The sequence below is a fragment of the Gossypium hirsutum genome, chromosome A03, assembly GCF_007990345.1.
Source record: "Gossypium hirsutum isolate 1008001.06 chromosome A03, Gossypium_hirsutum_v2.1, whole genome shotgun sequence".
Taxonomy (NCBI): Eukaryota; Viridiplantae; Streptophyta; class Magnoliopsida; order Malvales; family Malvaceae; genus Gossypium; species Gossypium hirsutum.
This window is the reverse complement of record NC_053426.1, coordinates 16,854,870-16,879,283: the sequence shown is the minus strand read 5'-3', so window position 1 is coordinate 16,879,283 and position 24,414 is coordinate 16,854,870. Positions and strand designations below refer to the sequence as shown.

General features: G+C 35.8%; 1 non-coding gene across 1 annotated transcript; it reads right to left on the bottom strand.

The window, feature by feature from the left end:
* Positions 1-10,958: 10,958 nt before the first annotated feature.
* On the bottom strand, positions 10,959-11,065 carry LOC121226744 (small nucleolar RNA R71). Its single transcript, XR_005924430.1, has one exon. It is a non-coding gene; the product is annotated as a small nucleolar RNA R71 (small nucleolar RNA).
* Positions 11,066-24,414: the final 13,349 nt, after the last annotated feature.

The window sequence follows — 24,414 nt, the reverse complement described above, 5'->3', positions numbered from 1 at the left end:
TTTTGTAGTAAAAGCAAAAATTCTCATCTCAAATAGAGATCGAGAGAATCGTTATTCCAAAAAATATATTTAATGATATCTCAAAGTTCTATCAATAGCCATACCGATGTCATCTATTTTTTGGGAGAGAAGGTAGAAACATTGTTGAATTAGAAAAGTTTATTTCAAATAGAAAAACAATTCCTACTTGGTAGGATTAAGGTGGGAGCACACCCTTAGTATTCCTACTAGGGTTTTCGCCCCATTATATTCTATGAGGGGATTTTGGGCCACTCTCACATCGGGTCTAATAACGAGTACTTCTCGGGCTTTTAAACCAAATACTTTGTAATCTGATCCAACCCAATTCTATTTTACTATTTCGCAAAATAAACTTCAATATTTCTATTTCAATAATTTTTTTCATCCCAATTTTACCCTCAATAACAATATGATGATTTTGCTCTTAGTAAAAGTTTTGAGAAAATATATTTAATATTTCACCATTCAACATGTTTACTATGGTTGTATGGTTTTTTCATTATCGAGCTTTCAAATAGCTCAAAAACATAAACTCTCTCTTATGATAATTTTTTAGAAACCTTTGTTCATTTCTGAATGAATTCATTTCTCTTTTCCATTTTTTTTCCATTGTGAAGAAAACCACATTTATTTCCAAATGATTTCGTTTCTCCATTTTCATTTTCATTTTTATTTTGGAGAAAACCTTAATCATTTCACCATTTCTATTAATTTTTGTTCATTTGATTCAACAAGCAATTCATTTCTGGTTTCAACGAGTTAGCGGAGGGACCAATTTGACATATGCAATTTAGGCTCAAATGATTTATAATTAAGTTTAAGCTTTTCGCCTATTAATTATAAACTCATTTAGTCATGAAGTCATTCCACTATAGTATCATGACTGAGCTCTCTCCAACAGCATACCATTACGAAAGCAACTTGATCAATGCTCGTCCAAATGACCTTGTCATAAGTGTGTTACCCTCATAGGATATCCTTAATCTTTTTGGGATAATATCTGTTCTCTCAATATGATCATATTTTAGCTCATGGTAATCATTGCAGCTTCCTTCATTAAAAGTCAATAGCTATCAAATAGTGATCAAGTCATCCTTCACAAATACGAACGACCAATGACAACTTTTACTTTTCATCAACCATGTAATTCCAATAAGAGGATACCATTCACCCATATCTCAGGTTATGAATTCCACTGCTGTGAATGATGCTACATACAACACAAGTCACGCATCCAACACACCAACTTTCAGTTCTTTATCTATTTAAACTTAAGTTTTTACTTTCATCAAAGTGCACGAGTCACGTATACATAGTCCATCATCCACTTAGGATTTAGGTATGACACATAATGAATGCCACAAGTAGATAAATCCATAAAAGGATTCAGGGTCTACTCTTCTTGGGTCTAGTCCGATGTACTATCAGTCTAGTTGGTCATATCTATGTCTCTATTTTCTAGGAGTCATCCGCTCCAATGCCCAAAATAAAACATCTTCCTAATTGGACTTGATAGATGACATATTAGTCTTTCAATGGTTTGCTCATTTCCTATTAGACTAAGGACATGTTTAAGTCCATCTACTAATACAAGTTGTCTTTTCATATTACGGTTCGACCATGTAATACCGCTTTGTATTAGTTTAAACATTAGATAATCAATGAGCAACATTTTATTCCAATTTTCTTTGTGTGTAAAAACCATATAAGGACAATTATATAAAGCATATTAATGTAATCAATGAATTTGTTTTATTAACTAATCTATTCAAGAAAATTACAAGTTTACAAAAGAATATAGTACACCCAGGGCACCAGATCCAATAACCGAGTATACAGCTATCAAGAACTTTATATACTATGAACTTGGGTTAGATTTTAAAAAAGGATTGAGGGTTTTCTATAATAATTCATTATTTACAACAATGATTGATCATATTAGAAATACAAGGTCTATACATATATATGTTCAACCTGAGGTATACAAACTCGATGTTGTTGATGATATGATGTTACTGCGTTAGGTGAGGCTAAATTACCAACTTGTAATAAAGAAGTAAATGTGGGGCTGGGGAAACATTTATCGATTTAGGTAAATAATCTAATGCGAGACCATAAGTTTGTAGGAGTAGTAAATTGTGGAGAGGTGTTAAGGGTAGATTTTGAGGATGAAGAGGTGAGAAATATAAAGAATTGGTGTAAAAGTTATAAAACCAACAAAAAGAAGCAAATAGTGGCAATAAAAAGGGTTAACGACATGGGTGTAGAGTTAGGTAAAGGTAGTCAAAGGAAGAATAAATATGCTAGGAGAGAAAAAAATAATGAGGTATCACATTAATCTAGTGGGAAAACAAATTATGTTGATTCAACATATTTGGGGATTTATGGAAGTGATTCAGAGGGTAAGGTAGCATATAGAAGAATCTAATGTCTTCTTTTTTTTTTATCCTACTAACCCAATCCCACATTTAGAGGTTGGTATGGTGTTTGATGGGCTAGATGAATTCAAGGTTGCTTTAGCAAAGTATCTATTAAGCAAAAGGTTTGATATTATTTATCTTAGGAACTAAAAGGAGAGGACTAGAGCTTGGTGTAGGGAAGATGGGTGTTCTTTTACAATATATGTTGGTCTATATAATAGTGATGGATTTTATAAGATTAAAGCTTTTATAGATGCCCACAAGTGTTAAATTACTTTTAAAAATAAAAAGGCAACTTCCAAGTTTTTTGGGAAACATTTCTTAAATACACTTAGGGTGATTTCAAAACTGAAGTTAACTGAGATGCACAAACTATCTAAGGAAGAGTTAAAAGTTTATCTGAGTAAGGGTACATGCAGCAGGGCTTTGAGATGGGCATTTGAGGAGGTCAATAGAAGGGTAAGCTATGAGTTTAATAAACTATGAGGCTATGCATATACTCTTACAAAAGCCAGATTTATATCCCAATATGGAGCTGATGGTTGAAAGTCCGAATCCTCCTAAAGTTCCCAAGTTTAGGAGATTTTATGTAGGTTTTACTGCTTGAGGAATGGGCTTAAGAAGTGTTGTAGACTATTTCTTTGTCTGGATCGATGCTTTTTGAAGGGAAATTTTAAGGGGGAAATCTTATTTGCTACCGGTAGAGATGACAATGGCCAAATCTACCCTATTTCATGGGTTGTCATGGAGAATAAAAATAGAGAAACATGGTGTTAGTTTCTTAAACATCTTATTTCATATTTACAAATTGGGGATGGTGTTCAATTCACCATGATGATCAATAAATAAAAAGTATGTTTGGGACCGTACTAAACTAATTTATTCCTAGTACGGTTAATTTATTAAATAATCCATGTAATACCATTTTTTTATTTTGTACTTAAGGATTAAAGGAGGAGATAACTGAGTTGTTGCCAATGGTGGAGCATATAGTCTATGTAAGGCATTTATATGCCAACTAGAGGAAAGAAAATCTAGGAGGAGATCTGCGACAAGCAATTTAAGCAGCATGAAAATCATACATAACTGTTGACTTTGAAGAAAATATTATTAAGATTGATCATATTAAAAATAGTGCCAAGGTAAGTCTACTTAGGACTGATCCTAAATAATAGTCAAACGTATTTTTTAGGGGGGAAGTATATATGTGATGCAATCGACAACAATTTTTTTGAGTCTTTTAATTCAGAAATTGTAAGAGTTAGGTCAATGACTATAATGTCCATGTAGAAGATATTAGGCAGTATGTAATGGGAGGATTATAAACAATTTTTCCAAATGTAAAACTTGGAATAATGCATTTGTCATAAGATATATGCAAAGTTACAACAGAGTAATGAAATTAGTACATACTGTCATGGTAAATGGAATAGAGGAAAAGGGTTTAAAGTGGCAAACTTTGATGATGTTGCAGTTGTCAACTTAAGTGAGTGATTATGTAGTTGTAGAAGATGGAACCTCACTAGCATCCCATGTCCACATGTTGTTGCATTAATTTTGTGGAAGAAAAGTGATATATTTGATTATGTATATGTCAAGTTTAAAAAAGAAATGTATGAAAAGTTGTATGGCTTTGTATTGGTTGCTCCCCTAAGTGAAAATATTGGTATAAAACCGATATGGGACCAATTTGTCCCCCTCATCTCAAGGAAAATTCCTAGTAAACCCAAAATGCAAAGTAAGAGAATATTGTGAGAATAGTGGAAAGAAACTGTCTCAAAAAGGGATAAAGATAAAGTGTCAGAAATGTTTCAAGGTTGGACACAACTCAAAAAGGTGTCAATCTTCACCTATTGTAAGTGTTTGGTCTCTTAAAAATTATAATGCATTATAATTTTTGAACTTCTAATCCAACTCCAACATGTTCATTTTGTAGACTGCAACTCCAACAGATACTTCTTCACTTGCTTTTATTCCGATAGCACCTACTACAACAACTTCTACTCCAACAGCTGTTTCATAAGCATCCACATTATCACCACCGAATCCAATAATATCACCCATATTTGTAACAAGAGGAACAACACATCAACAAAATCCAACAGTAAAACCTATAACTTCAACTCATAAATTTGCAAGTCCTCTACCTCATATTGATGTTGACATCTCATTCAAGTATCCAATAGTTAGGGAATTTTTTTTCAAACAAGCCCATATATAACCTATATTAACATATTTCTTTCCTTCTTTAGGAGCAAGAAGTGTTCACTATATACAATGATTCTACAGAAATTCTAGTACCTTCTCGTTCAGCTATCAATCCTTCAATAACTATATCTTGTGTGGTAAACCTTTTCAAGTCTTTTACTTATTATTGTTTCATTGTTTTAGACTAATGTTACAACATCTACTGTAGCAACCACCAACTCCTTCCACTATGCAAACCTCTTCAACAATAAAATACTTACAAGACATAGTAGCAAAGAAAAATAAGTTCTACAAGGAATTAGGTTATACACAGATGGGAGGTCTAGAATGCAAATTTTGAATGTAAGTAACCAAAAATAGAATTATTGAAATATTAACCAAATGTTGTTTAAGTTTATTTAAGCCTTTGGTGACAATTTTTATTATTATGTGCTATTGTAACCTGGTATGAGAGGGGAAACCTTGGTAATTGCCCTAACTAACTACACTAATAAAAGGAAGGAAAGTAGCAACATTCAAACTGCAAATGGCACTCAAGAAAGTAAGAACATAAAAACATCTAAGTCCAAAGATCTAGCCAAGCAAAATCTTAAACATTGGAGATATTGAGTCAAAAAAGTGTCTCTACACATTGTACATGTTTTCTAGTTTACACATTTTGTCCACAAGGCTCATAGGATCCAAATGTTGATTGCTACATGTTGCAATTGAATGAGCGCATGGAAAACCTCGTCTTCTTCTTAACAGAAATCATAATTTTCTATGCACATCTCTATATTGGATTGTGCATCTCGTCTCGAACTTCTCATATCGACATTTAACCACGTCAAATTTTACCCTATTCTTGATGTTGTATCGCTTCACTACCACGAAAAACTAATCTTTAGTGGAAAACCTCCTTCCCACACTTCCAAGTCTTCAGAATCCAATGAACAACTCACGTTGCCTGGCCTCCTATGTTGTAGTTCTGTAAACTTTAACCCATCCTCTACAGATAGGTTCATATTATGCATACGGGTTAAAGGTGAGTACGTCCTGAACTGTGGATCTTTTTTAACATCTTTATCGAGATCTTCACCTCCTTCATCATCTTCTAGTTTAATAAGAACTTGCAATGGTTAAAAAAATAATGTAATTTCTGAACCATCGTGTAATGAACTGATAGTTAGGGGTGTCGAAAAGTGCATTCTCGGGACTGCATTCCCGTAAATCAGACTCGTAAATATTTATAATTAGGTTTCGATTAAGTGAATTTTCATGAATTAAAAGTTATTAAGTATAAGGACTAAATCGCGTATAGGGTAAAAGTTGAATTATAATTTTCATGAATTAAAAGTTATTAAGTATAAGGACTAAACCCATATTGTAATTTTTAGTATTGCTCAAGATTTTATATGTTGACATTATTGAATAGTTTAAGTATTAGGGATTAAATAGATAGATTTTTAAGTTAGAAATGGAAAATGACTAAATTGTGGAATTATTTATTTATTTTGAATAATAGGGACTAAATTGTGAAAAAATTTAAAAGTTTGGGGTTGAATTGGAAAAGAGGAAGCTAAATGTGGTCTAGAGTGAAATTAGCACAAAAATATGAAGTTAAACGTGATGATTAAAATATGTAATTTTTATATCTTAGGAATCTCGGTACCTAGGGCTACCCGACCCATATTGTAATTTTTAGTATTGCTCAAGATTTTATATGTTGACATTATTGAATAGTTTAAGTATTAGGGATTAAATAGATAGATTTTTAAGTTAGAAATGGAAAATGACTAAATTGTGGAATTAATTATTTATTTTGAACAATAGGGACTAAATTGTGAAAAAATTTAAAAGTTTGGGGTTGAATTGGAAAGGAGGAAGCTAAATGTGGTCAAGAGTGAAATTAGCACAAAAATATGAAGTTAAACGTGATGATTAAAATTAGTCTAGGTCTAGGTTTACGAACTAAATTGAAGAATAAGCAAAATATAGTGTGAAATTTGAAATGTAATGTGGAATTGAAATGTATAATATTAATATGATTTAATTGTTTTATTCCGTAGCTAACGTCGTACCAGAATCCTCGAGTAAAAAGGGGAAGGATAAAATCAACGTCGAATAGCTCGACCATGATGATTTATGTTTCTATAATCCGAATTAGATAGTAGATTATTGTATATATATAATTGTTTCATATGGTAAGCAATTAAGGTGAGTTACTTTGGTACTTGGGAATTGAATTAAATTCATTATTGAAATGAAATGGATTGATTTTGTATATTATAAAATATATTGATCATGAATGTATGAGTATAGAGAAAAATGTGATCATTATCAAATTGAATATATACTTATATGTGATGATATATATTCATGAAATTGAGACATTGGTTGTATTGAAAAGTGAAATGAATCTTTATTCACTGCATCGGGCTGAGTCAGATATAGATGGCATGCCATAGGATAGGAAGAGTTCAGGGATTACTTCGACCTCAAGTCGATGAGGCACTGGGTGCTAATTTGCTTCGGTTTAACCGATGAGACATTGGGTGTCAATTTATATAGCACTGGGCGCAGTTATTACTTTGAATTTATTCGATGAGGCACTAGGTGCCAAACTGGTGTGTTGGTTGGATCCGTGTATCCGTCTGAGTCGTGTCATGTTAATACGGGAAAGTAAAATAATAATTTATGAGATGAGAAAATATTGAAATGGAAAATATGGGAAATGATTATGAGATGAGGAATGAAATATGAAATGATGAATCGAGATGTGAAACTTGAATGAATTCAAGTATTGATCACAGGTATGAATCATGCCATTGCATGCGATGATGTTTTCAAATGTTAAATGAATTTCCATTGATATATATACTTATATATTTGAACATGTGAAAATCTTAGTAGATATGAATAATGAATGAGAAAAAAGTATACTATTGAACTGAAACACATGAACATAGCTTACATGTTGCATTTTGCATTTTAAATATTTATATCAAGTTTATGTTATTCGAATTATAGAAATACCACTGAGTTTTACTCAGCATGCGGTTTTGTTTTCTCTGTGCAGGCTAGGTACTGTTCGAATTATTACCGACTCAGCATCAAATCACAAATCCCAAGCTCAAGTGTGGTGATATTTCATTTTATAATGGCATGTACCTAGGGAGTCTTTTGTTTATATCGTTTATAAGATGTTAACTTAGTTGCTAACGAAATGATGATTAAATGTGTATATGGCTGAGGTAGAGAAAATGTTGGTACGCTAGCCTAGTTTATATTTTGGTATATGATAATTTAAAGTTGGTAGCTTAGAATAATGTTTGGTATATGCTAGATTCATATTTGGTAACTTTAGAAGTTTGGAAGTTAGTTCAAATATGGCAAGTGTGATATGAATGAAAGACTTGAATGTTTGATGTGCTGTTTGTGTATTTGAACATATAAAATCTGGTACCAATAAGGGTACATTGGTTAGGCATATTAGGTGATGAATTTGGTGTACTTTGGGCATGTTTAATTGTGTTTTGAATAGGTTAAATGATTAGCAATTGAGTTGTTTAGTGTCCAAGTTAATAGGAAATGGTAAACTTGTGATTTAATGCATATTTTAGGTCTACACGGCCAGACACACGACTAGCACACAAGCGTGCGAGGCCATTTCGAAAGGATACATGGTCTAGCACACGGGCTTGTGGCTTGGCCGTGTGACCTACGTCAATGCATTACATGGGAAAAGACATGGACTAGGACACAACTGTATCTCCCTACTTTGAATGCCCACATGACCAGACACACAGGTATGTGACTTGGCCATGTAAGTCATACGGCCTGGCCACACGACCATGTGATCCTTGCAGTTAAAATTTTTGTAATTAGTTCCTAAACTTGCAGAATTGTTTCAAATTAGTCTCTGCCTATTTTTGAACTATTTTTAAGGTCTCGTAGACTCATAATAAGGGTTGTAAGAATAATTTTACTTGGAATTCGGGTGGTTTAGCAAACCTAAATTAAGTGTATTCCACTAACATCATCGAAGATAGATTAAAAAGATAATCGTAGACGAAGTATGGACTAATACCCTGATGCTAAAAATTGGAATAGTCTTATATGTATCCGTATTCGGACATTCTTGAAAGGATAAATAGTGATAAGAGTGTAGACAGTGGAAGACCAAGTTTAGAAATGCATAGCATAATTTATTATTCAAATGTATAAGAATCTAACATGAAAGTATCTGATAAATCGTAAATTATACATATTTTTACCCCATGTTTAAAGCATTTTATGGATGATTTCTCATTAGAATTGGTGAATTCGATGCTCCTAATGCTTTAATTTCATGCTTTATACTTAGGAGAGCATAGAGAGTGAAAGGAATGAGAAACAGGCCAAAAACATAGAAAATGGGCCAAAGTACAAACTCAACACGGCCTGGACTTCCTCACACGGGCATCCTACACGGTCGTGTCAATCTGGCAGAATCGAAGCACGACTCACACTGGCAGACCACATGGCCGTGTCAATTTGGCAGGCTCGAACACGGGCTAAAGTAATCGCACACGGGCGTGTCCCTGCGGAGCCCAAGTTGAGTCCAATTCAGAAAAGGCTAATTTTGAGGGCTAAAAGACATTCCAAAGCCTATAAATACACCCTAGAAGAGGAGAAAAAAGGAGACGGGGAAGAGGAAGTAAGGAATTACTCCAAGGAAGCCGATTGATCCATCTCAGAAGCCGGATTCATTATCAAGACTAAAGATATCTCCTCAATTTTCCTTCAGGAGTTTTGGGTTTTCTTTATGTTTTGTATTCTTTATTCTTCTAAGATGTTTTCTTATTTAGTTATGAACTAAAACCCCTAAATACCTAAAGGGAATGAAACCTAAGACGAATCTTGTTATTATTTTCTGAATCATATGATAAATATTTAAATTATTCTTAATTATGTGTTCTTAATTCTTGTTTTGATATCCCAGGATACTGATTCAAGATAAGCTATTATTCAGAGGAGGAATAGACCCTGGCTAAGAATACATTTATCATAATTAAGCAGAGTTGATTGCGCGCCTAGAAATAGGGTGACAAGATTTTGCCAGATTAGGGTGAAACCTAATAAGGGGATCCATAGATCGAGTTAATGCAACTTTAGAGTGTTAATTAGAGAAAAGTCTCGGTTATTCAATCTAGGGATTAGACATTATTAGTCTTGAATAGGGATAATAACATAACTTAGGGATCTCTACGGAATAAGTTGAATGAATAAATCATCCGCTTAGGAGCCAGAATAACAAGAAAAGTCTAGGTGGATTTTTCCTTAGGTATTGTCTTAAGTCAATCGATTTTTCCCAAAAGTAGTTCCTCAATTCTTTTCTCTGTGCGTTCTTAGTTTAGATAATTAGTTAATTAAAACAAAAACCCCTTTATTCTTAGGCTAGATAATAAAAAGGCAGTTATTACTAGTACTTTTAGTTCCTTTGGGTTTGACAATCCGGTCTTGCTAAAACTATACTACTGTTCGATAGTTACACTTGCCTATATCGCGATAATAGTTAGTTCAAGAACGAGTAATTATAAATATTTAAAACCTATCACGAAATCACGCGATCAAGTTTTTGGCACCGTTGTCGGGGATCTGAAATATTAGGAACGCTCAATTTTTATTACTTTAGCTATTTATTTTTCTTGCAATTTAATTTTTTTATTATTTATTAACCTAGTCTTTCTCTCTCTTGGCAGGTTTTTATAGTTTATGACTAGAAGAAACCCTTCGGGACCATTACTTTTCGACGAAGAAATGGATCGTACAGTTTGCAGAAATCAAAGACAAATAAGGCGAAGCTTACGATACACAGAGAACGAGCAAGAAGACAATACTCAACCCCCAATCGAAGAGATGGCTGAAAACCAAGGCAATCAGCTACCTCGTGCAATTGCGGCTAATCAAAATCCTGCTCCACGCACTATATATGATTATGCTAAACCTTCTTTAACAGGAACTGAATCTAGCATAGTTAGACCTGCTGTAGCTGCAAATACTTTTGAATTAAAACCTAACACTATTCAAATGATACAGCAATTTGTTCAGTTTGATGATTTGCAGGATGAAGATCCCAACGCTCACTTAGCAAACTTTCTGGAATTTTGCGATACATTTAAAATCAATGGCCTTTCTGATGATGTCATTCGCTTTCGGCTATTTCCTTTTTCATTGAAGAACAAAGCTAAACAATGGTTGAACTCGTTACCACGAGGTTCAATTACTACTTGGGAACAAATGACCGAAAAATTTTTACTAAAATATTTTCCGCTGGCTAAAACTGCTAAATTACGTAATGATATCTCTTCTTTTGTGCAAATGGATTTAGAAACACTCTATGATGCATGGGAGAGACACAAGGATCTTTTGAGAAGTTGCCTTCACCATGGGTTACCGCTTTGGCTCCAAGTACAAACATTCCATAATGGTCTAAATCCTTCGACTCGGCAAATGGTTGACGCAGCTGCTGGCAGAACCATCAATAATAAAACTCTAGAAGATGCCTATGAGTTTATAGAGGATATGTCACTAAATAACTATCAGTGGCAAGTCATGAGGACAAAGCCAACGGAAATAGTCGGCGTTTATAACGTCGATTCAGTCACTATGCTCTCTAATCAGGTAGAACTTTTGAATAAGAAAATTGATGGTTTTCTTAATTCTTCACAGGTTCAGCCAGTAATGCAGTGCGAAGCAAGTGGAGGTGGAACAAACCATTCGAAATACCAACCTATTGGCCACAACATGGATAACGAGCAATTAAACTACATGGGTAATAATCCTCGACCTCAAAACAACCCATATAGTAACACTTACAATGCAGGTTGGAGGAACCACCCTAATTTCTCGTGGAGCGGTCAAGGAAATCAAAAACCACAACCACCTCCAGGCTACCAACAACCACCCTACCAGTAGGAAAAGAAGCCGAACCTTGAAGAGATGCTCTCCAAATTTATTTCGGTGTCAGAAACTCATTTTTAGAACACTGAGACAACACTTAAATATCAACAAGCATCGATCCAAGGGCTCGAAACTCAGATAGGCTAGCTTTCCGAACTAATCTCCGAACGACCACAAGGTAGCTTGCCAAGTAACACTGAACCCAACCCAAGGGAATAGCTCAACGCAATTAATATCCAAGATGACGAAGGAGTCGTTGAGCCTGAACTAGAACCGAGGCAAGAAACTGTGGTAAGCAAAGGTCAAGGTGAGGTAGAATATAATAAAAACAAACCAGTGCCTGTCGAATATAAACCTCGTGTGCCATACCCTGACGCGACACGGAAAGGCCGCTCAGATGAACAATTTGGTAAATTCTTTAAACTCTTGAAAAAATTACTTATTAACTTACCGTTTATTGAAGCACTATCACAGATGCCAAACGCAATGAAATTTTTGAAGGATCTTTTAGCAAATAAGTGGAAGTTGGACGAGGCGCCGCATGTGGAGCTAAACGCAGTTTGCTCGGCTATTCTCCAAAATAAACTACCCAAAAAACTAAAAGATCTAGGGATTTTTACGATTCCTTGCTTAATTGGTAGTTTAGATGTTAATTATGCATTAGCTGATGTAGGGGCTAGTATCAACGTCATGCCCTACAAAATGTTTAAGCAACTAGGTCTCGGGAAACCCAAACAGACTAGGATGAGCATTCAATTAGCAGATAAAACTATAAGATTCCCTAAGGGTATTATTGAAGATATGCTAATTAAAGTTGATAAATTTATATTTCCCATTGACTTTATTGTTCTAGACATAGAAGAGGATAGCAACACTCCCTTAATCCAAGGAAGGCCCTTTTAGCAACTGCTAAAACAATTATTGATGTTGGCATAGGTGAACTCACACTCCGTGTGGAAGACGAAACAATCACCCTTCAAGCTCGCAATTCTGGCAACACATCGGGAATTGAAGGTGATCGTTTAACCCATTCTCCTAGAACTGACAATATGTTACAACCTACTTTATAGAAAATGAGTCTGAATGAAGCACATGAGTCATTCTTAAGCAATAGTATAGGACCTGTTCATGAAGATCGAAGATTACAAATCAAGGAACCCAATGAATGGAGGACGCTCAAACCAAGAACACCCGACAAACTGAAACTAGGCCAAAATGAGTCCGATATCTCTCTAAATCAACTTAAGGTTGGTGATAAGGTCTTATTAGATGTCGTAAATCCCCACATTGTCACTACCACACTGAATGAGGAAATCCCTCTTACGATACTCAGTATTTTTCCATTCGGTACGGTGGAGGTGAGTCATCCCAAGTTCAGCACTTTTAAGGTAAACAACACTCGGTTAAAACCTTATTTTGATGAGATTGATAGCAAAAATGAGGAGAATAAACTTCTCAAACCACCATGATTATTCAACAGAGAGGTGAGTCGAGCTTAGACTATAAATAAGCACTTCTCGGGAGGCAACCCGAGCACTAGCAATATTAATTTCTTTAAATTTTCGTATTTAACTCCTAACTTACTAACAGAAATCTTGAATACAGGTGTTTCTACAGAGACATGGCCAAGCACACGGGGATGCTTAAGGTCGTGTGAAAATAGGGCAAAAGATTTCTCCAACACGGGCTACGATTAAACGCCACGGCCGTGCAACATGGCCTTGGTCAAGCCCGCCAAAATAACACGCGCGTGCCACACGCCCGTGTGGAAGAACCGTGGGTGAACCTGTTAAAACAACATGGTCGCGCAACATGCTCGTGTCTACCACCTGTGGTCGAACCTGTCAAATTAACACGGGCGTGGAGCTTTCACACATGGGCATGGGAGAAGCAAACAAAGCTAGACACAGCTGTTCGACACGGCCATGTGAACCCACACGCCCGATGAACACGGGCGTGTACTAAATGTCAGACGCGCCTAAATTTGAAATTCGTAAATCACCCAGGCTGAAATTGGGGGACATGGGCGTGTGCCATGGCTGTCTGCCCCAAAATCTATAAATGCACTATTCACTTTCTTCTCCATTCAAAAAACCCTAACCCTAACCGCTGCAACTCCACACTACCCCTTGCCACGCCCGTGCGATGCCTTCAACTTCGTTTTTAAAGCTCAATCTCTCTCCCTTAGCGTTTATTTACTCCTTTCACTTCTATTTTACTTATTACTAATGCTTATATTACAATAATCTCCATTCCTTTTGAACTATTTTTCATTTTTGCTCAGTACTTTATCATTTAGTTTGCATTTTTAGGTTAGTTATTATACATTTCGAATTAAATCAAGTTATTAGGCACACCTCATATCCATGACATTACTATGCTTATTTTCATGCTATTACCATGCCAATATCTATCATTTAATTTGCATTCCTAGGTTAGTTATCATACATTCCGTGTTAAATTGAAATTAGAAAACTTCATACCCATTACATTTTTATTCTCATTCTCATTGTTATTGTGGCTGAGTTTGCTTCATATTAGTAGTCTTAAAAGAAATAGTTAGTTCAAATTCATGCTTTTTACTTCCTCTTCGAATATGTTTACCTATTATTATTCTTTATATTACAGGCTTTTAATGACGTCACGAGGAAAGAAAACCGTCATACCTACTTCAAAGAAGAGGAAGGGAGCGTCCTCTTCTACGGGTCCAACCATAGAGATTCGTCACCCTCTATTGCAATTCCCCCGAGGTCCCCAAGAAAAGCTTTTCCAAATACTTCGGGCCCGACCCTTAATTATGGGCCGCTGCATTGACTCGGCTACCATAGAACAAGTTCAAATGGCTGACACGATTCGGGCACTCCTAACCACCGACCCTTGGGAGCTATTCTTCGGGATTATCGAGTCGACATACCTCGAGCTCACGATGGAACTATGCTCAACGTTCCATCTTCAGACCGTAATGACCAGATACGATGATCCCGGTATGGTTCAATTTTTCCTAGGCGGATTAATCCTCTAGCTAACCGTCCCAGAGTTCAGTGCTACACTAGGCCTATATACGGAAGAGTTTCAGGAGGAGAATGAACTACATGCTCTCAGTCGCCACATACATTTCTCTCCCTCAAAGTGCTGCACACGTTGGCCCTTAGCACGGCCTCTTACAATCCTAGCCGCTTCAAGACATCAGTTCTCCCACAATCCTTGAAGTATTTACACGCTATTTTAGCTCACACGATACAGGGAGGTGAGAGAGCACTGGCGTCATCAACACCCACGACATCTACTTCTTATGGTACATGTCGCAAGGGCACGTTATAGACCTTGCCTATTTTATCGCCCTTGTGATTCAGCACCAGACGGAGCGGCATCGGAAGAGGGTCATCTTCATTGGCCCCTACGTGACTCAGCTGGCGCGACACATTTCGGGCTCCTCAACACCGCAGCCCAAGAATCATCGCTCACCCTCATTGGCCAGATGTCTCCACAAGGCATCTCAAGCATGCTTAGCATGAGGATGATCAAAAGGCACCGAGGAACCTACCCTCCCCAGTATCGTCTCGCACAATCTACCGAGGAGGAGGCCTACAAGGACAATCCTGATGATGTCCCCCCACAGCATGAAGGCCCACCAACTCAGCCACCATCACCCTCTCGTCTAGTTCATACGACGGCTTTATATGCTGACATCTCTGAACGCCTCACCCGATTTGAGAAGCAGTGTTTTCAATGATTTGATAACATTGATGCTACTCTACAGCAGATTTGTCAGCACCTCCACATCTCATCGCCAGTCCCACCTCGCGAACCATCCAGCGATGAATATGTTTAAAAATACTAATTTATTATTTTATATTTTTAATTTTTATTAGATTTTAGAAATTTTAATTTCGGTTATTTCTTTTTGAGTAATTATTCTTCCTAATATCCCCTAAAAAGTTCCTGATTTTATCACAGTTATATAGAGCTCTTAAGCTCATTATCACATAGGAGATAAAACTCCACCGGGAAAGGTTCTCCACGACTGCCATGTCCTGCTTGACCATGACCATAGCTACCACTAGATATAATATTCTTGTGGCGCAGGACTTGTGGATTAATGAACCTCTATGACCGCCGGAGTATCCTCCTCTACTCTCGAACCAATTACTCTCCAAAACTCCAGTTCGAGGAATTCATCATACAGGAAGTATCACTTCTCTCCCTATCTTATTTTTATATTCTATAATATATATCTTTGTGCATTGAGGGCAATGTACATCTTAAGTGTGGGGGGCATTCATTTCATTATCAGAAAAATCCCTGAATAATCACCTTGTTCTCTTGAAAAGCTCTCATATCATATTTAGGAAAAATTTTAATTGATTTATGATTTTGATTGATATATCTTGAATTAAAACATAGGAATTTATACATTGATTGTTTAAACTTTAAGACATTAGAGAATCAAGCATTATAACTTGATTTTTATGAATTTAAAATTATAGGTTGTTTTCCCAAGTCTAGGTATTACTTTGAATTGGACTTCACGAGTTTAAACATCAAAAAGCCATAATTTTTGTGAGATTTTTGAGCCTTTTGAGCATTTATTTATTCTTTTATGCTCACTTTTATTATTGCTTTGAGTGCGTTAGTATTGAACTGTTATTCTAGAACTTGCTTGATTATGCATGTCGAGACCACACCATTTGATTTAATATGTCAAAATGATTAAGGCACTTAGGATTCACCCACTCATTCCATGAAAAGCCTACCTCCATGATTAACCCCTAGTAAACCCCCTTGAGCCTAACAAGCCATTTCTTGTATTACCCTTAATATTAACCCTTAACCCATTATTGTTGAAATCCTCTAAATTAACCCCAATTTTTGTCAAGATTTGATTTGAATGGATTGCTTAGCTATGTCTTGTTCTTAATACTTAGTCTATGTTATTTAACTTGTTCTTAAAAAAAAACCTATGTATATATATTAGTAAGTCTATATTCTGAGAAGAAGCTTTGCTGTACGTAAGTGAAGATTAACTCTTTTTCTAGTTAAGTAATTTTTCAATGCAATCTCGATTCTAACCATTTCTTTTAGCTTGTGACCACACCCTCTAAGCAAGCCTCACTACAACCCTCTAAAGACCTTTTGATTGATGTATCATATTAAATTATAGTGGTGGAGATTTGATTTTCCTGCAAGCCTATGGGAATAACTTTTCATTATTGGCTACTGAGTATTTCATTGATTATCCTTAAACACCTCGAGTGATTTGAGTGAATCTTTAGTGAGGATGTGAAACTCTGTGATATTCCGAATCAAAGGTAATTACTTAAAAGAGGAGAGACACCTATGTTTGCATGATTAAATATTCAACTTGGAACGTTTGAAACTTTTATGTTCTTTTAGTTGAATTCTTAATGTATGATTACTTATGGATTAATGTGAGATATTATCGATAAAAATTATAAGTTGAAAAGAATTTATTTTGATTATGAGTTGAGAATTTTGCTTGAGGACAAGCAAACGCTTAAGTGTTGGGGTATTTGATAAACCGTAAATTATACATATTTTTACCCCCATGTTTAATGCATTTTATGGATGATTTCTCATTAGAATTGGTGAATTTGATGCTCCTAATGCTTTAATTTCATGCTTTATACTTAGGAGAGCATAGGAAAGCGAATGGACCGAGAAACGGGCTAAAAACAAAGAAAATGGGCCAAAGTACGAACTCAACACTGCCTGGACTTCCTCACACGGGCATCCTACATAGTCGTGTCAATCTGGCAGAATCAAAACATGACTCACACCGGCACACCACACAGCCGCATCAATTTGGCAGGCTCGAAAACAGCCTGAAGTAATCGCACACGAGCGTGTCCCTGTCGAGCCCAAGTTGAGTCCAATTCGGAAAAGACTACTTTTGAGGGCTAAAAGGTATTCCAAAGCCTATAAATACACCCTAGAAGAGGAGAAAAAGAGAGACGGAGAAGAGGGAGTAAGGAATTACTCCAAGGAAGCCGATTGATCCATCTCAAAAGCTAGATTCATCATCAAGACTAAAGATATCTCCTCAATTTCCCTTCAGGAGTTTTGGGTTTTCTTTATGTTTTGTATTCTTTATTCTTCTGAGATGTTTTCTTATTTAGTTACGAACTAAAACCCCTAAATACCTAAGGGGAATGAAACCTAAGACGAATCTTGTTATTATTTTCTGAATCGTATGATAAATATTTAACTTATTCTTAATTATGTGTTCTTAATTCTTGTTTTGATATCCGAGGATACTGATTCAAGATATGCTATTATTCAGAGGAGGAATAGACCCTGGCTAAGAGTACATTTATCATAATTAAGCGGAGTTGATTGTGCGCCTAAAAATAGGGTGACAAGATTTTGCCAGATTAGGGTGAAACCTAATAAGGGGATTCATAGATCGAGTTAATGCAACCCTAGAGTGTTAATTGGAGAAAATTCTTGGTTATTCAATCTAGGGATTAGACGTTGGTAGTCTTGAATAGGGATAATAACATAACTTAGGGATCTTTACGGAACAAGTTGAATGAATAAATCGTCCGATTCGGATCCAGAATAACAAGTAAAGTCTAGGTAGATTTTTCCTTAGGTATAGTCTTAAGTCAATCGATTTTTCCCAAAAGTAATTCCCCAGTTCTTTTCTCTGTGAGTTCTTAGTTTAGATAATTAGTTAATTAAAACAAAAACCCTTTTATTCTTAGGCTAGATAATAAAAAGACAATTATTACTAGTACCTTTAGTTCCTTTGGGTTCGACAATCCAGTCTTGCTAAAACTATACTACTGTTCGATAGGTACACTTGCCTACATCGCGATAATAGTTAGTTCAAGAACGAGTAATTATAAATATTTAAAACCTATCACGAAATCACGCGGTCAGTATCAGATTGTTGTGACCTACCCCTGCATATTATAATATTATTTGTGAGTTTATATGTTGATTATGATTGGTTTAATTATTTGATTAGTTAGTAATGCTCGTGACCCTAATTAGACGGCAGAGAGGGGTTAGGATTGTTACATTTAATGGTATCAGAGCTTGCAGGTTTAGCTGATCTCCAACTAAATCGAGTTCAGAATTGAGTTTAGAGGTACATGTCATAATTGAGTCGAATTGAGTTAAGATTTGATGCTAATGATAATTGATTTTGTTTTATAGTTAAAATATGGAAAATGAATCAGATAATAAAGTGGAACAAGAGTTCTACTCTAGTGATGAGCATAGTGATGATTGTGAGGAAACGGAGTTGGTAACTCTGAATGTTAACTCGACAGGTGCTCAACAACCTAATGTTGAGCAAGATAATAATGATGAAGGAGGTGATCACATTTACTTAGAGTTATCGCTGATGCACTTTAGCAGGTTGTGAGAACTACATCTGCTACAGCGCCTGCACCTACCTTTCGATGGGCTCCGCTAAAAGAACTACGGAGATATGGTACCACTGAATTTTTGGGGTTGAAAGGAGTTGATCTTTCCGTAGTTGAAATTTGGATTAAATCACTTAAGTGCATCTTGCAATAACTTGAATGCAATGTGTTGTTTGTCTACTACAATGAGAAGTATATACCTAGTGGTAATTACTGTCACGTCACATATCCGCAGATCAGGCTAGTTGGGAATTTTTCCAAATATAATTCCAAAAGAAATATGTTGGCGAACTTTATATTGAAGATAGAAGAAAAGAATTTTTTATTCTGAAAAAAGGTGGAATGTTTGTGGTTGATTATGAATGAGAATTTTCGCGATTTAGTAGGTACGCCGTTGAGTTTGTATCGATTGAACTTTATTATTGCAAGTGATTTCTGCGTGGTTTACACGATGAGTTACAAGTACAATTAGTATCGCACAGAATTACTAATTTTACAGATTTAGTTGAATGAGCAAAGACGGTAGAACAAGCCTTGGGACTTGATAAAAAAAGCTGAGGTTACTCGCACTTATGGAAAGCGTCATGGAGCTGCTTGTTCAAATCCATTACCAAAGAGATCAAAATAATTTCGTGGTAGCTGGAGGTCAAACTTTAAGTCAAATACAGCCGATAGAAATCATGATATAAAACCAACTGTGTCCATGGGTAGTGTGCGAGGTCCAATTAGGGATACTGATATTCTGATTTGTGAGCACTGTGGGAAAAAGCACCGTGGTGAATGCTGGAAGTTAACTAAAGGTTGTTTTCATTATAGATCCATGGAACATTTTGCTAGAGAATGTCCGAAGAATGAGAATGCTACACATGTTATTTCTTAGAGATCTGTGCCTCCTCCTAGGGGTCGCGGGTCAAGTCGAGGTGGTTTATTTTTGAGAGGTAGTGTTAGAAAGGGAAATAATGTTGTTATTCATTAGTCGGAGGCCAGAGTGCCAGCCCGAGCTTATGTTGTGCAGTCACGTAAGGATGACAATGCTAATGACGTTGTGAGAGGTATCTTTTTATTACATTCAAAACCTATTTATGCTTTGATAGATCCAGGATCTTCGCATTCGTATGTTAATACTGAATTGGTTAAGTAGGGAAGTTTAAAGTCTGAGATGTCTAGAGTATCAATAGTGGTGTCTAGTCCGTTTGGAAAATCCATGTTAGTGGATCAGGTGTGTAGGAGATGCATGATAGTGATACAAAATATAACATTCCCTATTGATTTGTTGATAATGCCGTTTGGCATACGGAGCATGGGGTGATTCTAGATTTCTGTAAAAACAAGTTTGTTGTTTAGAGTGGAGGCGGTGGTACGATTAAGGTGAATGGTGTTCGAACGAGTGGTTCAACTCGTATCATTTCAGCAACTCGAGCTGAAAAACTTTTCAATCAAGGCTGTGAAGCTTTTCTAGCCTATGTTATCAATTCGAGTTCTGGTGATAGTCAGTGCAGTAAAATTTAAACTTTTTTTAAATTCCTTGATCTGTTTTCTGAAGAATTACTAGGATTACCACCAGATCGAGAGGTTGAGTTCGCAATTGAAGTGCTTCCTGGTACGGCTCCAATGTCAATGTCCCCCTATCGTATAATACCCACTTAGTTGAAAAAATTAAAAGTACAATTGGAAGACTTACTGGATCGTAATTTTATACACCCTAGTATATCGCCTTGGGGAGCTACAATATTTTTCGTCAAAAAGAAAGATGGCTCAATGCAACTTTATATTGACTATCGGAAATTGAACAAACTGACAATTAAGAATTGATACCCCCTACCTCGTATTCATGGCTTATTCGATCAATTAAAAAGAGCTTCTTTCTTTTCAAAGATCGATTTAAGATCGAGTTACTATCAGTTGAAAGTGAAAGATAGTGACGTACCTAAGACATCGTTTCTTCCGCTTTATAGCTACTATGAATTTTTTGTGATGCCTTTTAGGCTGACTAATGTTCTGGTGGTATTTATAGATCTCATAAACCGTATTTTCCAACCGTATTAGGATCAATTTGTGGTAGTTTTTATTGACGACATCTTGATCTATTCGAAATCTAAATCCGAGCATGAGCAACACCTCAGAATTGTTTTACAAGTGTTACGAGAGAAACAGTTATATGGAAAGCTTAGTAAGTGTGAGTTTTGGAAATCAAAGGTTGTATTTTTGGGTCATCTTATCTCGGCAGATAAGATTAGAGTTGATTCAAAAAAGATCGAGGCAATTTTTTGATGGAAAGCACCGAGGAATGTGTCAAAGGTTCGTAGTTTTCTTGGACTGGCTAGTTATTATCGAAGATTTGCAAATGGATTTTCGAAGATAGCTTTGGTGATGACAAAGTTGTTACATAAGAATGTTGATCGTGTGATTCATAACAAGTAATAAATATTTATAATGAAGATCAAACCTAGACTAACTATTATCACGATGAAAAGGCAAGCGCACCTATCGAACAATAGTATAGTAATGGCAAGACCGAGATATCGTACCCAAGGGAACCAAAAGTACTAGTAATAACTATCTTTTTATTATCTAACCTAGAAATAAAGAGGGGTTGTTTATTAAACTAATTAACTAATTAAACTAAAGTAAAGAGAAAAGTTGGAAAAAGACTTAAAGAAAATTAATTTGATAAAGACGACACCTAAGGAGGAATCCACCTAGATTTCACTTGTTATCTGACTCTGAACCAGACGATTTATTCACTTGACTTGATCTGTGAGACTCCCTAACCTATGTTATTATCCCTTTCGAGACTAATAACGTCTAACCCTCAGTTCAATTAATCGAAATTTCTTTCTTAATTAAAACTCCTAGGGAAGCAGTAAACCACTCTATGGACTCCCATATTAGGTTTCACCCTAATCCGGTAAAATCTCATAACCCTATTTTTAGGCATTCGATCAACTCCGCTTAATTATGCCAAATACTCTTAGACATGGACTTTTGCTCCTATGTATAAGTACATCAAATCATAAATTAATACCCGAAATATTAACTCAAGCATTAAGAACACATAATTATGAACAAATCAAGTATTTATCATACAGTTCAGATAATAATAACAAGATCCATCATAGGTTTCAACCCCCTTAGGTATCTAAGGGGTTTAGTTCATAATAAGATAAGAGTACATCTCAAAAGTATGAAAATAACAAAACATAAAGAAAACTCTAAAACCCCTGAAGGAATTGAGAGAGAGATCTTCAGTCGTGGAGTAGCTCCGGCTTTTGGGATGGATCGTCTGGCTTCCTTCAAGTAATTTCTGGAGTGTGGTTTTGTATTCTAAAAAAGTTCTGGAAGAGAGGCCCCCTTCTAAGTCATACTTAGGGTGTTTATATAGACTTTGGATTGGCTTTCTTCCTCCCTAAGTACCCTTTTCCTTGTAAAATACAACTCCTTAAAAAAGGGACACGCCCGTGTGCCACGGCCGTGTGACGTCTTTACCAGGCCGTGTTCGATCCGTTAAATTGCACACGGCTGTGTAGGTCAATGGCCAGGCCATGTGAATCGTGAGAGCCTTGGTCGATACCCTCGAAAGACACGGGCATGTGAGCTGCCTGTGTGGCAAGGCTTAGGTCGTTTCATCTTCTCGATTTGGTCTGTTTTGTCCCTTTTTGGCTCATTTTTTTCTCCTTTTGACTCTTGGTGCTCTCCTGAGTACAAAACATAAAATAACCGGATTAAGAGCACCAAAATCCACAAATCTAGTAATAAACATCCATGATTATGCTAGGTATTTGGGGTAAAAACATGTATAATTTGGCATTTATCAAATGTTCAATTCGTTTGGGACGATCAGTGTCAAAAAAGTTTTGAGAAATTGAAGCAGATGTTGACTGAAACGTTGGTTTTGATGAAGTAGATGTTGAGTGAAGTACCGATTTTGACTTTACCAAAATCGAGAAAAGCTTTTGTGGTCTATAGTGATGTTTCATTGAGCGGTCTTGGTTGTGTTTTGATACAAGATGGGAAAATGATAGCTTATGCGTCTTATTAGTTAAAAACGTATGAACGCAATTATCCGACGCACGATTTAGAGCTAGCTATTTGGTTTTTTCTCTAAAGATCTGGAGACACTACCTATACAGCGAAAAGTGTCACATCTATATGTATCATAAGAGTCTCAAATACCTCTCGTATCAAAAGGAGTTGAATTTGAGATAGTGTCATTGGGTCGAGCTTCTGAAAGATTTTGATTATGTTATTAATTACCATCCTGGTAAAGCTAATATTGTAGCTAATGCGTTGAGTAGAAAAGTAGCAGTTGAATTAAGAGCACTTTTTGCTCAGCTCAGTATCAATGACGATAGAAGTTTATTGGCTAAACTAAATATCAAACCGGTGATGTTTAAATGGATCAAGTCAGCACAGTTAGATGATGACAAGTTGGTGAAGAAAAAAAATGGTTCAGAATGGCATATTAGAAAATTTCAGCATTAATGACTGTGGTTGCTTGAGATTTCATAATTGAATTTGCGTTCTGAATGTTTCAGAATTGAAAGAGTTGATACTTTGTGAAGCTTATGATAGTTATACTATGGCAAAGTGGAAGTGAAGTACTCAATTTTTAGTAACCATTCCCTAATTTGGTTAAGAATGATATGTGACAAATGGGCCTAAAAAAATCAAAGAAAATGGATAAGTGGTAGTGAGTTTATACAAGGGAACTCACCAATGACTGTGGTTGATAGGTGAACTTAATAATTGTGCATATTGTATAAGTGTATAAATATTTGGTAAGATTTATGTTTTATGCCTATGAACTTACTAAGCTTCTACAAGCTTACTTGAGTGTATTCAATGTCTCTTGTAGATTGACGTGGAAGTATACGGAGGATCGAATCAACACAGAGGATCACACTATCCAGATTATCTCCGGTAGCTTTTGTAAATTTCCTTTTTGATTTATATGGCATGTATAAGGTTTGATGATTATATAAATACGAAGACTTGTTTAATGAATATACATTAAAGTAAAGAATGATGAATATGTTAAATGGTATAATTATAATAGAAGTATAATTTGGTATCAAATTGGTTGAAATGAATTGGTTGGTTGGTTGGATTGGTCTCGGTTTTAAATTTTGCTTTGCATCTTGGAGAAACGAAAATGTATCGCGATTTGCGAGAATCTTATTAGAGGCCAGGAATGAAAAGAGATGTGGTTAAGTAAGTGGCTAAATGCTTGACTTGTCAATGAGTTAAAGTAGAACATCAGGTTCCCAAAGGACTACTTTAGTCTATTTTTATTCCTGAGTGGAAATGGGACCGTATTACGATAGATTTTGTAACCGAGTTACCTTTACTGGCAAGTAAGAAAAATATTGTATGAGTGATTGTTGATCGACTTACGAAATCGACTCATTTTATTACGATCAGGACTGATTGGTCACTTCAAAAGCTTG